The sequence below is a fragment of the Orcinus orca genome, chromosome 2 (assembly GCF_937001465.1).
Source record: "Orcinus orca chromosome 2, mOrcOrc1.1, whole genome shotgun sequence".
NCBI classification, from domain to species: Eukaryota; Metazoa; Chordata; class Mammalia; order Artiodactyla; family Delphinidae; genus Orcinus; species Orcinus orca.
This window is the reverse complement of record NC_064560.1, coordinates 171,253-182,682: the sequence shown is the minus strand read 5'-3', so window position 1 is coordinate 182,682 and position 11,430 is coordinate 171,253. Positions and strand designations below refer to the sequence as shown.

Here is an 11,430-nt window from a genome sequence, read left to right as displayed (position 1 = left end):
TTCTTTTCTTCTCTTTTCTTTCCCTTCCTTCCTTCCTTCCTTCCTTCCTTCCTTCCCCCCCTCCCCCTCCCCCTCCTTTTCTTTCTTTTCCCCGGGCTCCAGTATTTATTGTTCCAGGAAGTTAACTGGAAGGTAAGCTAAAAAGAATTTTGCTGGGAAGACTTGCACAACATTTACACAAACCCATTTCCTAGAATGTGCTCTGAGAAAAGACTGCATGGGAGAATAAGTAAGAGAAACATTTCATTTGCCTCTCTGTGTAGGAGTGAACAGGCATTTTCAATGCTGTGCTACAGTGACTCTGTGCAGAAGCCTTTGAAACTTGCTTCTGGGGTGGTTTCTCTTTCATTCCCCATGTCTGCTTCAGCTGGAAGATCAAAGCTGGTTCTGATAACTGGACTCCTAGAACCCTAATGAAAATCATTCTTCTACTGTAGGCTGCTCCTTAATACAATAAGCTGTGCAGTTTGGGTCCTGGGCATCTAAAGCTATGTTAAAAGCATGTATAATTGATGGATCATGTATAGAGTAGCCAGCTAAATATTCTCAGCTAAAGTATTCTCAGCTAAATATGAATTTCTGATAAACAGATACGTCTGAGCATATCCCAAATACTGTGTGAGATGTATCTAAATACTAAATTTTTGTTGTTTTTTATTTGAAATTCAGATTTAATTGGGCATCCTGTATTTACATTTGCTCAGTCTGGCAACCCAAATCTTGAGCTAACTGGACACCATGTGGTGGGGATGACTCTTCAACCCAAGGACAGGCACTTAAGCCAAAGGTTGTCCCTTCCACACTTTCTTCCTTGGCACTGAATGGACGATGCCTTTTGGAGCAAACTGGTCTGCTTAGCTAGGTGCTGCTTAGCTAGGCTTGGAAACCACATCAAGCTGGAATCTCACTAGTGCCCTGTGGCATAGGTGGAATGCAGCTCCCTTGCAGTTTAAGAGTGCTAAATATTGTTCCCACCACCAATGCCTTAGGAGGTCTGACCCCACCTCAGTCTTTCCTGAAAACCCTTGTTTCACTGAGAATCAAGGTCATGCTGCACCAGCCTTAGCATTAAACCCTTCCCGTGAAGATGGTGGACTAGGAGGATGCAGGGTTCCTGTCTCTGCACAACTAGGGCACCTACCAGGCACTGGTGGGAGGCCACAGACACCTAAGGGGACAGGAGAAACCCCTGAGCAACCGGCTGCACCACAGCTTGCAGGATCTAGGTACCCAGGCCAGGGGTTGGGCCTGAGCTCCAGCAGTGGGAGCGCCAAGTCCCAACCACTGGACTGACAGAGAAACTCAGACCCCAGGGAATATTAATCAGAGCAAGGTCTCCCAGAGGTCCTCATCTTGGCACCAAGACCTGGCTCTACCCAACTACCTGCAAACTACAGTGCTGGAGGCCTCAGGCCAAACAGCCAGTAAGACAGGAATAAAGCCCCACCCATCAAAAAAATAAGATGACAAAATATATATATATGTAACAGATGAAGGAGCAAGGTGAAAACCTACAAGACCAAATAAATGAAGAGGAAATACCAACCTACCTGAAAAAGAATTCAGAGTAATGATAGTAAAGATGATCCAAAATCTCAGAAGTAGAATGGAGGCATGGATTGAGAAATTACAAAAATGTTCAAAGAAAGACCTAGAAGAACAAAAGAAGAAACAAACACTGACAAACAACACAAAAACTGAAATGAAAAATACACTAGAAGGGATCAATAGTAGAATAACTAAGGCAGAAGAGCAAATAAGTGAGCTGGAAGATAGAATGGTGCAAATAACTGCTGAGGAGCAGAGTAAAGAAAAAAGAATGAAAAGAATTCAGAGACTTCTGGGACAATATTAAACCAACATTCGAATTATAGGGGTCCCAGAAGAAGAAGAGAAAGAGTAAGGGTCTGAGAAAATATTTGAAGAGATTATAGTCAAAAACGTCCCTAACATGGGCAAGGAAATAGCCACCCAAGTCCAGGAAGCACAGAGTCTCATACAGTATAAATCCAAGGAGAAACATACCAAGACACATATTAATCAAACTAACAAATATTAAATTCAAAGAAAAAATATTAAAAACAGCAAGGAAAAAGCAACAAATAACATACAAGGGAATCCCCATAAAGTTATCAGCTGATTTTTCATTAGAAAAATCACTCTCTGCAGGCCAGAAGAGAGTGGCAGGATATATTTAAACTGATGAAAGGGAAAAACTTACAGCCAAGCTTACTCTACCCAGCAAGGATCTCATTCAGATTCAATGGAGAAATCAAAAGCTTTACAGACAAGCAAAAGCTGAGAGAATTCAGCACCACCAAACCAGCTTTACAACAAATGCTAAAGGAACTTCTCTAGGTGGGAAACACAAAAGAAGAAGAAAACATACAAAAACAAACGCAAATCAATTAAGAAAATGGTAATAGGAACATACATATCGATAATCGCCTTGAAAGTAAATGGATTAAATGCTCCAACCAAAAGACACAGACTGGCTGAATGGATAAAGAAACAAGACCCATATATATGCTGTCTACAAGAGACCCATTTCAGACCAAGGGACACATACAGACTGAAAGTGAGGGGATGGAAAAAGATATTCCATTCAAATGGAAATCAAAAGAAAGCTGGAGAGCTTCCCTGGTGGCGCAGTGGTTGAGAGTCTGCCTGCAGTTGCAGGAGACACGGGTTCGTGCCCCGGTCCGGGAAGATCCCACATGCCGTGGAGCGGCTGTGCCCGTGAGCCATGGCCGCTGAGCCTGTGTGTCTGGAGCCTGTGCTCCGCAACGGGAGAGGCCACAACAGTGAGAGGCCCGCGTACCGCAAAAACAAAAACAAAAAGCTGGAGTACCAATACTCATATCAGACAAAATATAAAGACTGTTATAAGGGACAAGGAAAGATACTACATAATGACCAAAGGATCAATCCAAGAAGAAGACATAACAATTGTAAATATATAAGCACCCAGCATAGTTGCACCTCAATATATAAGGCAAATGCTAACAGCCATAAAAGGGGAAATCGACAGTAACACAATAATAGTGGGGAACTTTAACACCCCATTTACACCAATGTATAGATCATCTAGACAGAAAATAAGTAAGGAAACACAAGCCTTAAATGACACATTAGACCAGATAGACTTAATTGTTATTTATAGGACATTCCATCTGAAAGCAGCAGAATACACTTTCTTCTCAAGTGCACACAGAACGTTCTCCAGGATAGATCACATCTTGGGTCACACATCAAGACTCAGTAAATTTAAGAAAATTGAAGACATATCAAGCATCTTTTCTGACAGCAACACTATGAGATTAGAAATTAATTACAGGAAAAAAACTGTAAAAAACACAAACACATGGAGGATAAACAATATGTTACTAAATAATGGATCACTGAAGAAATGAAAGAAGAAATGTAAAAATAGCTAGAAACAAATGACAACGAAAACATGTTGATCCAAAACCTATGGGATGCAGCAAAAGCAGTTCTAAGGGAGAAGTTTATAGCAATACAATCCTACCTCAAGAAAGAAGAAAAATCTCAAATAAACAATCCAACTGTATACCTAAAGCAACTAGACAAAGAAGAACAAAGAAAACCCAAAGTTAGTAGAAGGAAAGAAATCATAAAGTTCATAGCGGAAATAAATGAAATAGAAATGAAGAAAAGAATAGCAAAGGTCAATAAAACAAAAAGTTGGTTCTTTGAGAAGATAAACAAAATTGATAAACCTTTAGCCAGACTAATCAAGAAAAAAAAGAGAGGACTCAAATCAATAAAATTAGAAATGAAAAAGGAGAAATTACAACTGACACCACAGAAATACAAAGGATCATAAGAGACTACTACAGGCAACTATATGCCAATAAAATGGACAACCTGGAAGAAACGGACAAATTCTTGGAAAGGTACAACTTTCCAAGATTGAACCAGGAAGAAGTAGAAAACATAAACAGACCAATTACAAGTAATGAAATTGGAACTGTAATTAAAAATCTTCCAACAAACAGAAGTCCAGGACCAGATGGCTTCACAGGTGAATTCTATCAAACATATAGAGAAGCATTAACACCTACCCTTCTCAAACTCTTCCAAAAAATTGCAGAGGGAGGAACACTCCCAAACTCATTCTACGAGGCCACCATCACCCTGATACCAAAACCAGACAAAGATATCACACACAAAAAAGAAAATTACAGACCAATAGCACTGATGTACATAGACACAAAAATCCTGAACAGAATACTAGCAAACAGAATCCAACAACACATCAGAAAGATTATACACCCTGATCCAGTGGGATTTATCCCAGGGATGCAAGGATTCTTCAACATATGCAAATCAGTCAATGTGATACAGCATATTAACAAATTAAAGAATAAAAACCATATGATCATCTCAATAGTTGCAGAAAAAGCTTTTGACAAAATTCAGTACCCATTTATGATAAAAACTCTCCAGAAATTGGGCATAGATGGAACCTACAAGGCCATATATGACAAACCCACAGCAAACATCATTCTCAATGGTGGAAAATCCAAAAGCATTTCTTCTAAGATCAGGAAGAAAACAAGGATGTCCACTATCACCACTGTTATTCAACAAAGTATTCGAAGTCCTAGCCATGGCTATCAGAGAAGAAAAAGAAAGAAAAGGAGTACAAATTGGAAAAGAAGAAGAAAAACTGTTACTGTTTGCAGATGACATGATACTATATATAGAAAATCCTATAGATACCACCAGAAAACTACTAGAACTAATCAATGAATTTGGTAAGGTTGCAGGGTAAAAAATTAATGCACAGAAATCTCTTGCATTCCTATACACTAACAATGAAAGATCAGAAAGAGAAATTAAGGAAACAATCCCATTTACCATCACCACAAAGAATAAAATACCTAGGAATAAACCTACCTAAGGAGGCAAAAGACCTGTATGCAAAAAACTATAAGACACTGATGAAAGAAATCAAAGATGACACAAACAGATGGAGAGATATACCTTGTTCTTGGATTGGAAGAATCAATATTGTGAAAATGACTATACTACCCAAAGCAATCTACAGATTCAGATTCAGTGCAATCCCTATCAAATTACCAATGACGTTTTTCACAGAATTAGAACAAAAAATTTCACAATTTTTATGGAAACACAAAAGACCCCGAATAGCCAAAGCAATCTTGAGAAAGTAAAACAGAGCTGGAGGAATCAGGCTCCCTGACTTCAGACTATACTACAAAGCTACAGTAATCAAGACAGTATGGTACTGGCACAAAAACAGAAATACAGATCGGTGGAACAGGATAAAAAGCCCAGAGATAAACCCACGCACATATGGTCACCTAATCTATGACAAAGGAGGCAGGAATATACAATGGAGAAAAGACAGTCTCTTCAATAGTTGGTGCTGGGAAAACTGAGCAACTACATGTAAAAGAATGAAATTAGAGCACTCCTTAACACCATGCACAAAAATAAACTCAAAATGGATTAAATACCTAAATGTAAGGCCAGACACTGTAGAACTCTTAGAGGAAAACTGGAAAAACTCTCTATAACATAAATCACAGCAAGGTCTTTCTTTTTTGATGATTTTTAAATTTTGCATTCCATATATTATCCAGTCTCACATGCTCACAGGATCAGCAATTACAATAGCCACCTTGTCTCCCAGGTCTGAAAATGGCAAGACAGCCACAGCTGCAGCCAAAGGCAATGCACTGATGTGCTCACGAAACAAAAAATTGCACAATTTTCCTTCATTTTTCTTAAACTAATGGCTGACGCTAAGGCTCACTGCTGGAGAACGGAAACCCTTTTCTTCTTCATGCCTCAAGCTAAAATGTTAAACTTATCGGACAGGGCGGACAAGGTCTCTTCAATAATTAATTGCACACACACACGAAAAATCCTTTATGTTGCATAAATATTTCGTTACACAGGGTACAAAAATACTTTCACTTTTTGGTTGGTTTTGAAGTTTGGAAATAATGAGGAGCCATGGCAAGGGTGGGGTGCGCCGTGGAGAGGTAAGCGAAATTGGGCAGAGAAAGGCTTTTCCTAATGGCTGTTGGCCCATCTGAGAGGGAGGAAGCAGAGGACCCCGATTTGAAATGACCAAGAAAACGCTGTCTTGGCTGGTTGGTCCTTCCTGTTCAGCCTGGAAGTGTGTGGATGATGGAGGGCACCAGCCGCCGGGCGGAACTGGCTGCAAGACTTGGTCCACACTGAAGCAGGGTGGGTGCAGGAGAGGGGGTGAGGGGAGAGGGGCAGGGAATGATGAACCATTAGTGGGCAGGACTTGTTGCTATGGTGACAAAATGTGAGAACAAACTGTACACTCACATATATACCAGTTTAAGTGTCTTAATTCATGCCAGGAAAACATGCAAAATTAAACACCTCATTTCTTTGAGGCGGGGCTGTGGAAACAAATTTGGACTGGGGGTCAGGCCTTGCTGAGTCCCAATGAGACCTCCGAGCTGGGTCTGGGTGTCCTGGTGAGAAGGCCCCTGAATCCTGCTGTGAGGCCTTGGAGAGGGGCTTTGGGGCAGGACAGGGCTGAGGAAAAGGAGAGAAAGGAAACAAAACAGTCCACTGAGTCGGGCTTAAAACTCAGTCTTTGGAGGGAAGCAGCAGCTCTGCACGGGCCGCCTGGGGGCAGTGGAAGCTCAGGGTGGCTTCCTCCCCACTGGGGCGGGGGCTTCGAGCCGTGGTGACCAGACTGAAGAACTAACAGAACTGACGATATTTCCATTCTTGCTGGGTGGTATCAGAGGAAGGGTACCAGTGCACCTGACCATGTAGGGCGGCAGCGGCAGCAGCAGTGGTGGCTGGGTAGGTACACGTAGCATGTGAGATGGCTGGGGTCAGCTCTGTGGTGTACAGAGGGTAGGGGGCCCAGGCATCTAGGGATGCGGGAATCAGAGTGGCCCCCATCAGGTCATAGGGGTATTGTGCGATGAAGTGTGCTCCTAGGGCGGGGTGAGCATTGGTGGGATTTGGTGTAGCCATTAGCTTGTTCTTGGCCATCTTGGTGTTGGCTTTGGCAAACTCTCGCCTCAGGGTCTGCGGGTTCTCGGGGTCAAAGCGAATACCATTCAATGCATTCTTGGCTGCTTCTGTTCCTGCCCGGCTGTCAAAGATCACAGAACCAACAGGCTGTCTCCATGTGAGCTTGATCAGGGACCCTTCATACCCCTGAATGGCCTGAAGAGCAGGTAGAGTTCTCTGGGTTTAATATGCACAGGGAGCCCACGTCCGGACCTCCTCTTCCTCCGGGGTACCGCTGGAGCCCGAGCCCGTGCTGGTGCTGTGCTCGCCGCCTGGCTTTGGGCTGCTCATGCTGCGGGGGTGGAGCAGAGGTGGGAAGGGGCGAGGGGAGCTGGGCGCTTCGGGGTGAGGGGCTGTGGGGGGGCAGCCGCAGCGTCGGACTGGGTCACATCAAGTTTGGCGGGTGCAAGAGGTGGGGAGGGGGTGAGGCACTGGGAACCGGAACCCACAGCACGATCTTTTACGACCCACCTCCTAGAGCAATGAAAATAAAAATAAGTGAATATGACATAAGTTAACTTAAAAGCTTTTGCACAGAAAAGGAAACCATAAACAAGATGAAAAGACAACCCTTAGAATGAGAGAAAATATTTGCAAACGAAGCAACGGACAAAGGATTAATCTCCAAAATATACAAGCAGCTCATGCAGCTCAATACCCAAAAAAACCAAACAAGCCAATCAAAACATGGGCAGAAGACCTAAGTAGACATTTCACCAAAAAAGACATACAGATGGCCAAGAGGCACATGAAAAGCTGCTCAACATCACTAATCATTAGAGAAATGCAAATGAAAACTACAATGAGGTGTCACCTCACACTGGTCAGAAGGGCCATCATCAAAAAGTCTAGAAACAACAAATGCTGGAGAGGCTGTGGAGAAAAGGGAGCCTCCTGCACTGCTGGTGGGAATGTGAACTGACACAGCCACTGTGGAGAACAGCATGGAGGTTCCTTAAAAAACTACAAATAGAACTACCATACGACTCAGCAATCCACTACTGGGCATATACCCTGAGAAAACCATAATTCAAAAAGACACATGCACCTCAATGTTCATTGCAGCACTATTTACAATAGCCAGGACATGGGAACAAGTTAAATGTCCATCAAAGATGAATGGATAAAGAAGATGTGGTACCTATATATGATGGAATATTACTCAGCCATAAAAGGAAATGAGATTGGGTCATTTGCAGAGATGTGGATGGACCTAGAGTCTGTCATACAGAGTGAAGAAAGAAAGAGAAAACCAGATATCGTATATTAACACATATATGTGGAATGTGGATAAATGGTACAGATGAACCTATTTGCAGGGCAGGAATAGAAATACAGATGTAGAGAACGGACGTGCAGACACGGGTGGAAGCGGAGGGCAGGATGAACTGGGAGATTAGATTTGACATAAATACACCACCATGTGTAAAACAGAGAGCTAGTGGGAACCTGCTGTATAGCTCAGGGAGCTCAGCACGGTGTTCTGTGACAACCTAGATGGGTGGGATGGGTGGGGAGGGAGGTGCAAGAGGGAGGGGCTATATGTGTACATCTGGCTGATTCACTTCACTGGACAGCAGAAACTAATACAACACTGTAAAGCAACTCGACCCCAATAAAAACAAACGAGAAGAGAAAAACCCCTTCCTGTCACAGAAGCCTCCACAGCACCGTCTGGCTCAGGCTCACCAGCCCACACAGCAGCCGCACTAGGGAATCTCAGCCCTGACTGATGCTGTACAACTGCTCGTCTGCATAAAAAGCATCCCTTGTGTGTGGATGAAACCACGCTAAGTGCAGTAACCCGCAACAGGGTGATGCCACTTGACAGCCTCTTGAAGAACTTGAGTGTTAAACATCTCACTCAGTCTGTACTAACATTGACCTAATAGGACTTCCAGAGTCAGAACAGAAAGGAAAGGAAAAAGTATGACTTCACTCTAGAAGAAATAGAAGTTCAAGTTCTGTACACGTATGCAAGAAATGCTCAATTTCATTTATAAATATTTTTTAAGCTAAAGGAAGGAGATAGAGTTTGAGGCCTATATATCTGGCAAAAATTAAAAGATTTATAGCACTTGATGTCATCAAGGGTGAGAGAAAATGGCTATTATCATATGGTCTTGGTGAGGGTAAATTTGTATGGCCTTGTGGGATGGTAAAAATTGCATAAAAGTAGTACTTTATAATAAAGGAAAATTACAAGAGTCCAAATGTCAATGACTAGGGAGTAATGATAATGGCACAGTCTTAGGGAAAGTGGGATGAGAGCGATGAGTGTGTAATGACAAGGAAATGCCTGTGATACGTGTGTATTCCCTTTTCATTGCTTAGTTTATCTGGATTTATAGACAGCTAGATAGATTGATAGGTAATATATGTTCCACTTGGCTGCTAAGTTACCTAGAGTACTGAGGACAAGTAAAAGCAGTCTTGCCCAAATTTCAACCAAATGTAAGTCCCAATCAGCTCGAACCCTGCAAGTCAGTTTCTTAATGATAACATAGGACAATTTGGGGGGTCATGAGCCACCCATCCTTCTACTCTTGGTCTTCCTTGAATAGGGAACAATTCACTGCGAGCCTGAGCTCTTTCCCACAGGAGGTGAGGTTACCAGGTTTGGTGGGGCCTGAATGTATACAATTTGACGGTCTCCTCATTCAAAAATTAAAATATCTTACTTGTGCAAGTGTTTAAACTCATATGACCATGTGAATCCACTGCCCTGGCACCTCCCAGGACCCAGGCAGAGACAGAGGCCTGAGAGGCCCAGAGTTCAAGGGTGTGACTGGAGCTCAGTCAAAGGGGAGCCCAGTCTGGGAGCATCCTCCAGGTGCGCAGTTAGGTGGCCAGCACTCAGCTGCGACACCCCTCCGTGGGGAAAGGGAGAGCTTGATCCCCACCCCAAGCCAGGTCAGGGTGGCTCTGTGGAGAACACTTGAAGAGACTGGCGGTGTCTGCTTCCCAGCTGGAAGAGTCTGAAGGCAGGAGGCGTCCGGGGCAGACTGCATGGCACCCGGACGGTGGAGGCTGCAGTGGGCAGTAGTCTGCACTCTCGCTGCCTGGGGAATTCGAGTTCCCCGGGATGCTTGGCGGGCAATTGAGCATGTGCCATCTTGAAAGGCCCACAACCAGGGGACTTTCAGGCCAGACGAGGAGACCTTGAGAAAGAGGCGGGGTATTGTGCTGGGCAAGCGGGAAACAGGACGAAGATGGAAGGGGCCAGCCAGAGAGCGCCAGGAAATAATACAGGGCAGAGGCCCCTACTGGGCATCTCTGCAGAGTTTACTAAGATGCTCCAGAAGAGCCAGCGTCTGGAGGTCTGCCTGACAGAGGGCAACCCGCTGTTGCAGAGAGAACTGTAAACAGCACCGTCTGGATGAAGAGGACTTTGCCTTTTTCCTCTAACCCGTTTCCTCCTTCCTTGTCCCGCCTCCACTTAGGAGAGCATGAGTGAGGGGAGGAGAAGTGTGAGGCCAGCAGGAGCATTAGTGAAGGCGCCGCCCCACTGCGGGTTCCGCAGCCCAGCTTCGGGCCGAAGAGCAGGAGAGGCTCGCGGCTGGAGGCGAGGCTGAAGCTTTTACGTTATACTGGATTGGACTAACAGTGTCTGGAAATGTGGCCGTTCTCACGGCCAAGAGTGAGCTGAAACGCAGGGAAATGAGTCGTCACTGATGAGCAGAGCAAAGGGAGGTCACAGAGAGTTGGTTTAAAGGCAGTGATGAGAAAAGAAAGTGTTGTTTCCTGATTGTACCCTCATTCTGTTAAGCCCACTAAGTCAGTCAGTTACACAGAATATAGTGCTCATTCGATTAAAAAAAAATCTTGTAAGACTGGTTATGATGGAGGATGCGCCCACTTTATCATAGTAACATTGCACTAAGACATGGTGATTCGTAACAGAACTTGCAGCTATCATGACACGTGGTCCCCTCAACTCACATTCATAGTCTGGACCACTGTCAACAAAATATTTACAAAGTTCCCTTTCATTCATTCCCTTGATTCCTATCTTTCCATCTTTTCCTAAGAAAGGCAACCAGAATTTATAATCATAATTGACACTGATTTCTTTATGGTTTGCTTTCAGCTGAATGACATGGGTGAGACTGAGGGTCTCTAGGGCAACAGAAACGTGTGATTGCAGGCTCTGGTGCTGGCCAAAACTTCAGGAGAACAGTCCCAAATTTTGTTACCAACATATATAATTTCCAAATATCTATAAACATTTAAAACGCAGGAATAGATTCTGCTTTCCTTTTAGCAGAGTTTACATAAACTTCCCCATTTAGTAACAATGTGCCTTGACTCTCTTAAAATTTTCTTACATTTTGCTTTTCATATCACTGTGAAATGATTTCAGCATCC

At 43.6% G+C, this 11,430-nt stretch overlaps 1 pseudogene; it reads right to left on the bottom strand.

The window, feature by feature from the left end:
- Nucleotides 1–6,231: 6,231 nt before the first annotated feature.
- On the bottom strand, nucleotides 6,232–7,353 carry LOC101271538 (RNA-binding protein with multiple splicing 2-like; annotated as a pseudogene).
- Between the last annotated feature and the right edge of the window lie 4,077 nt (nucleotides 7,354–11,430).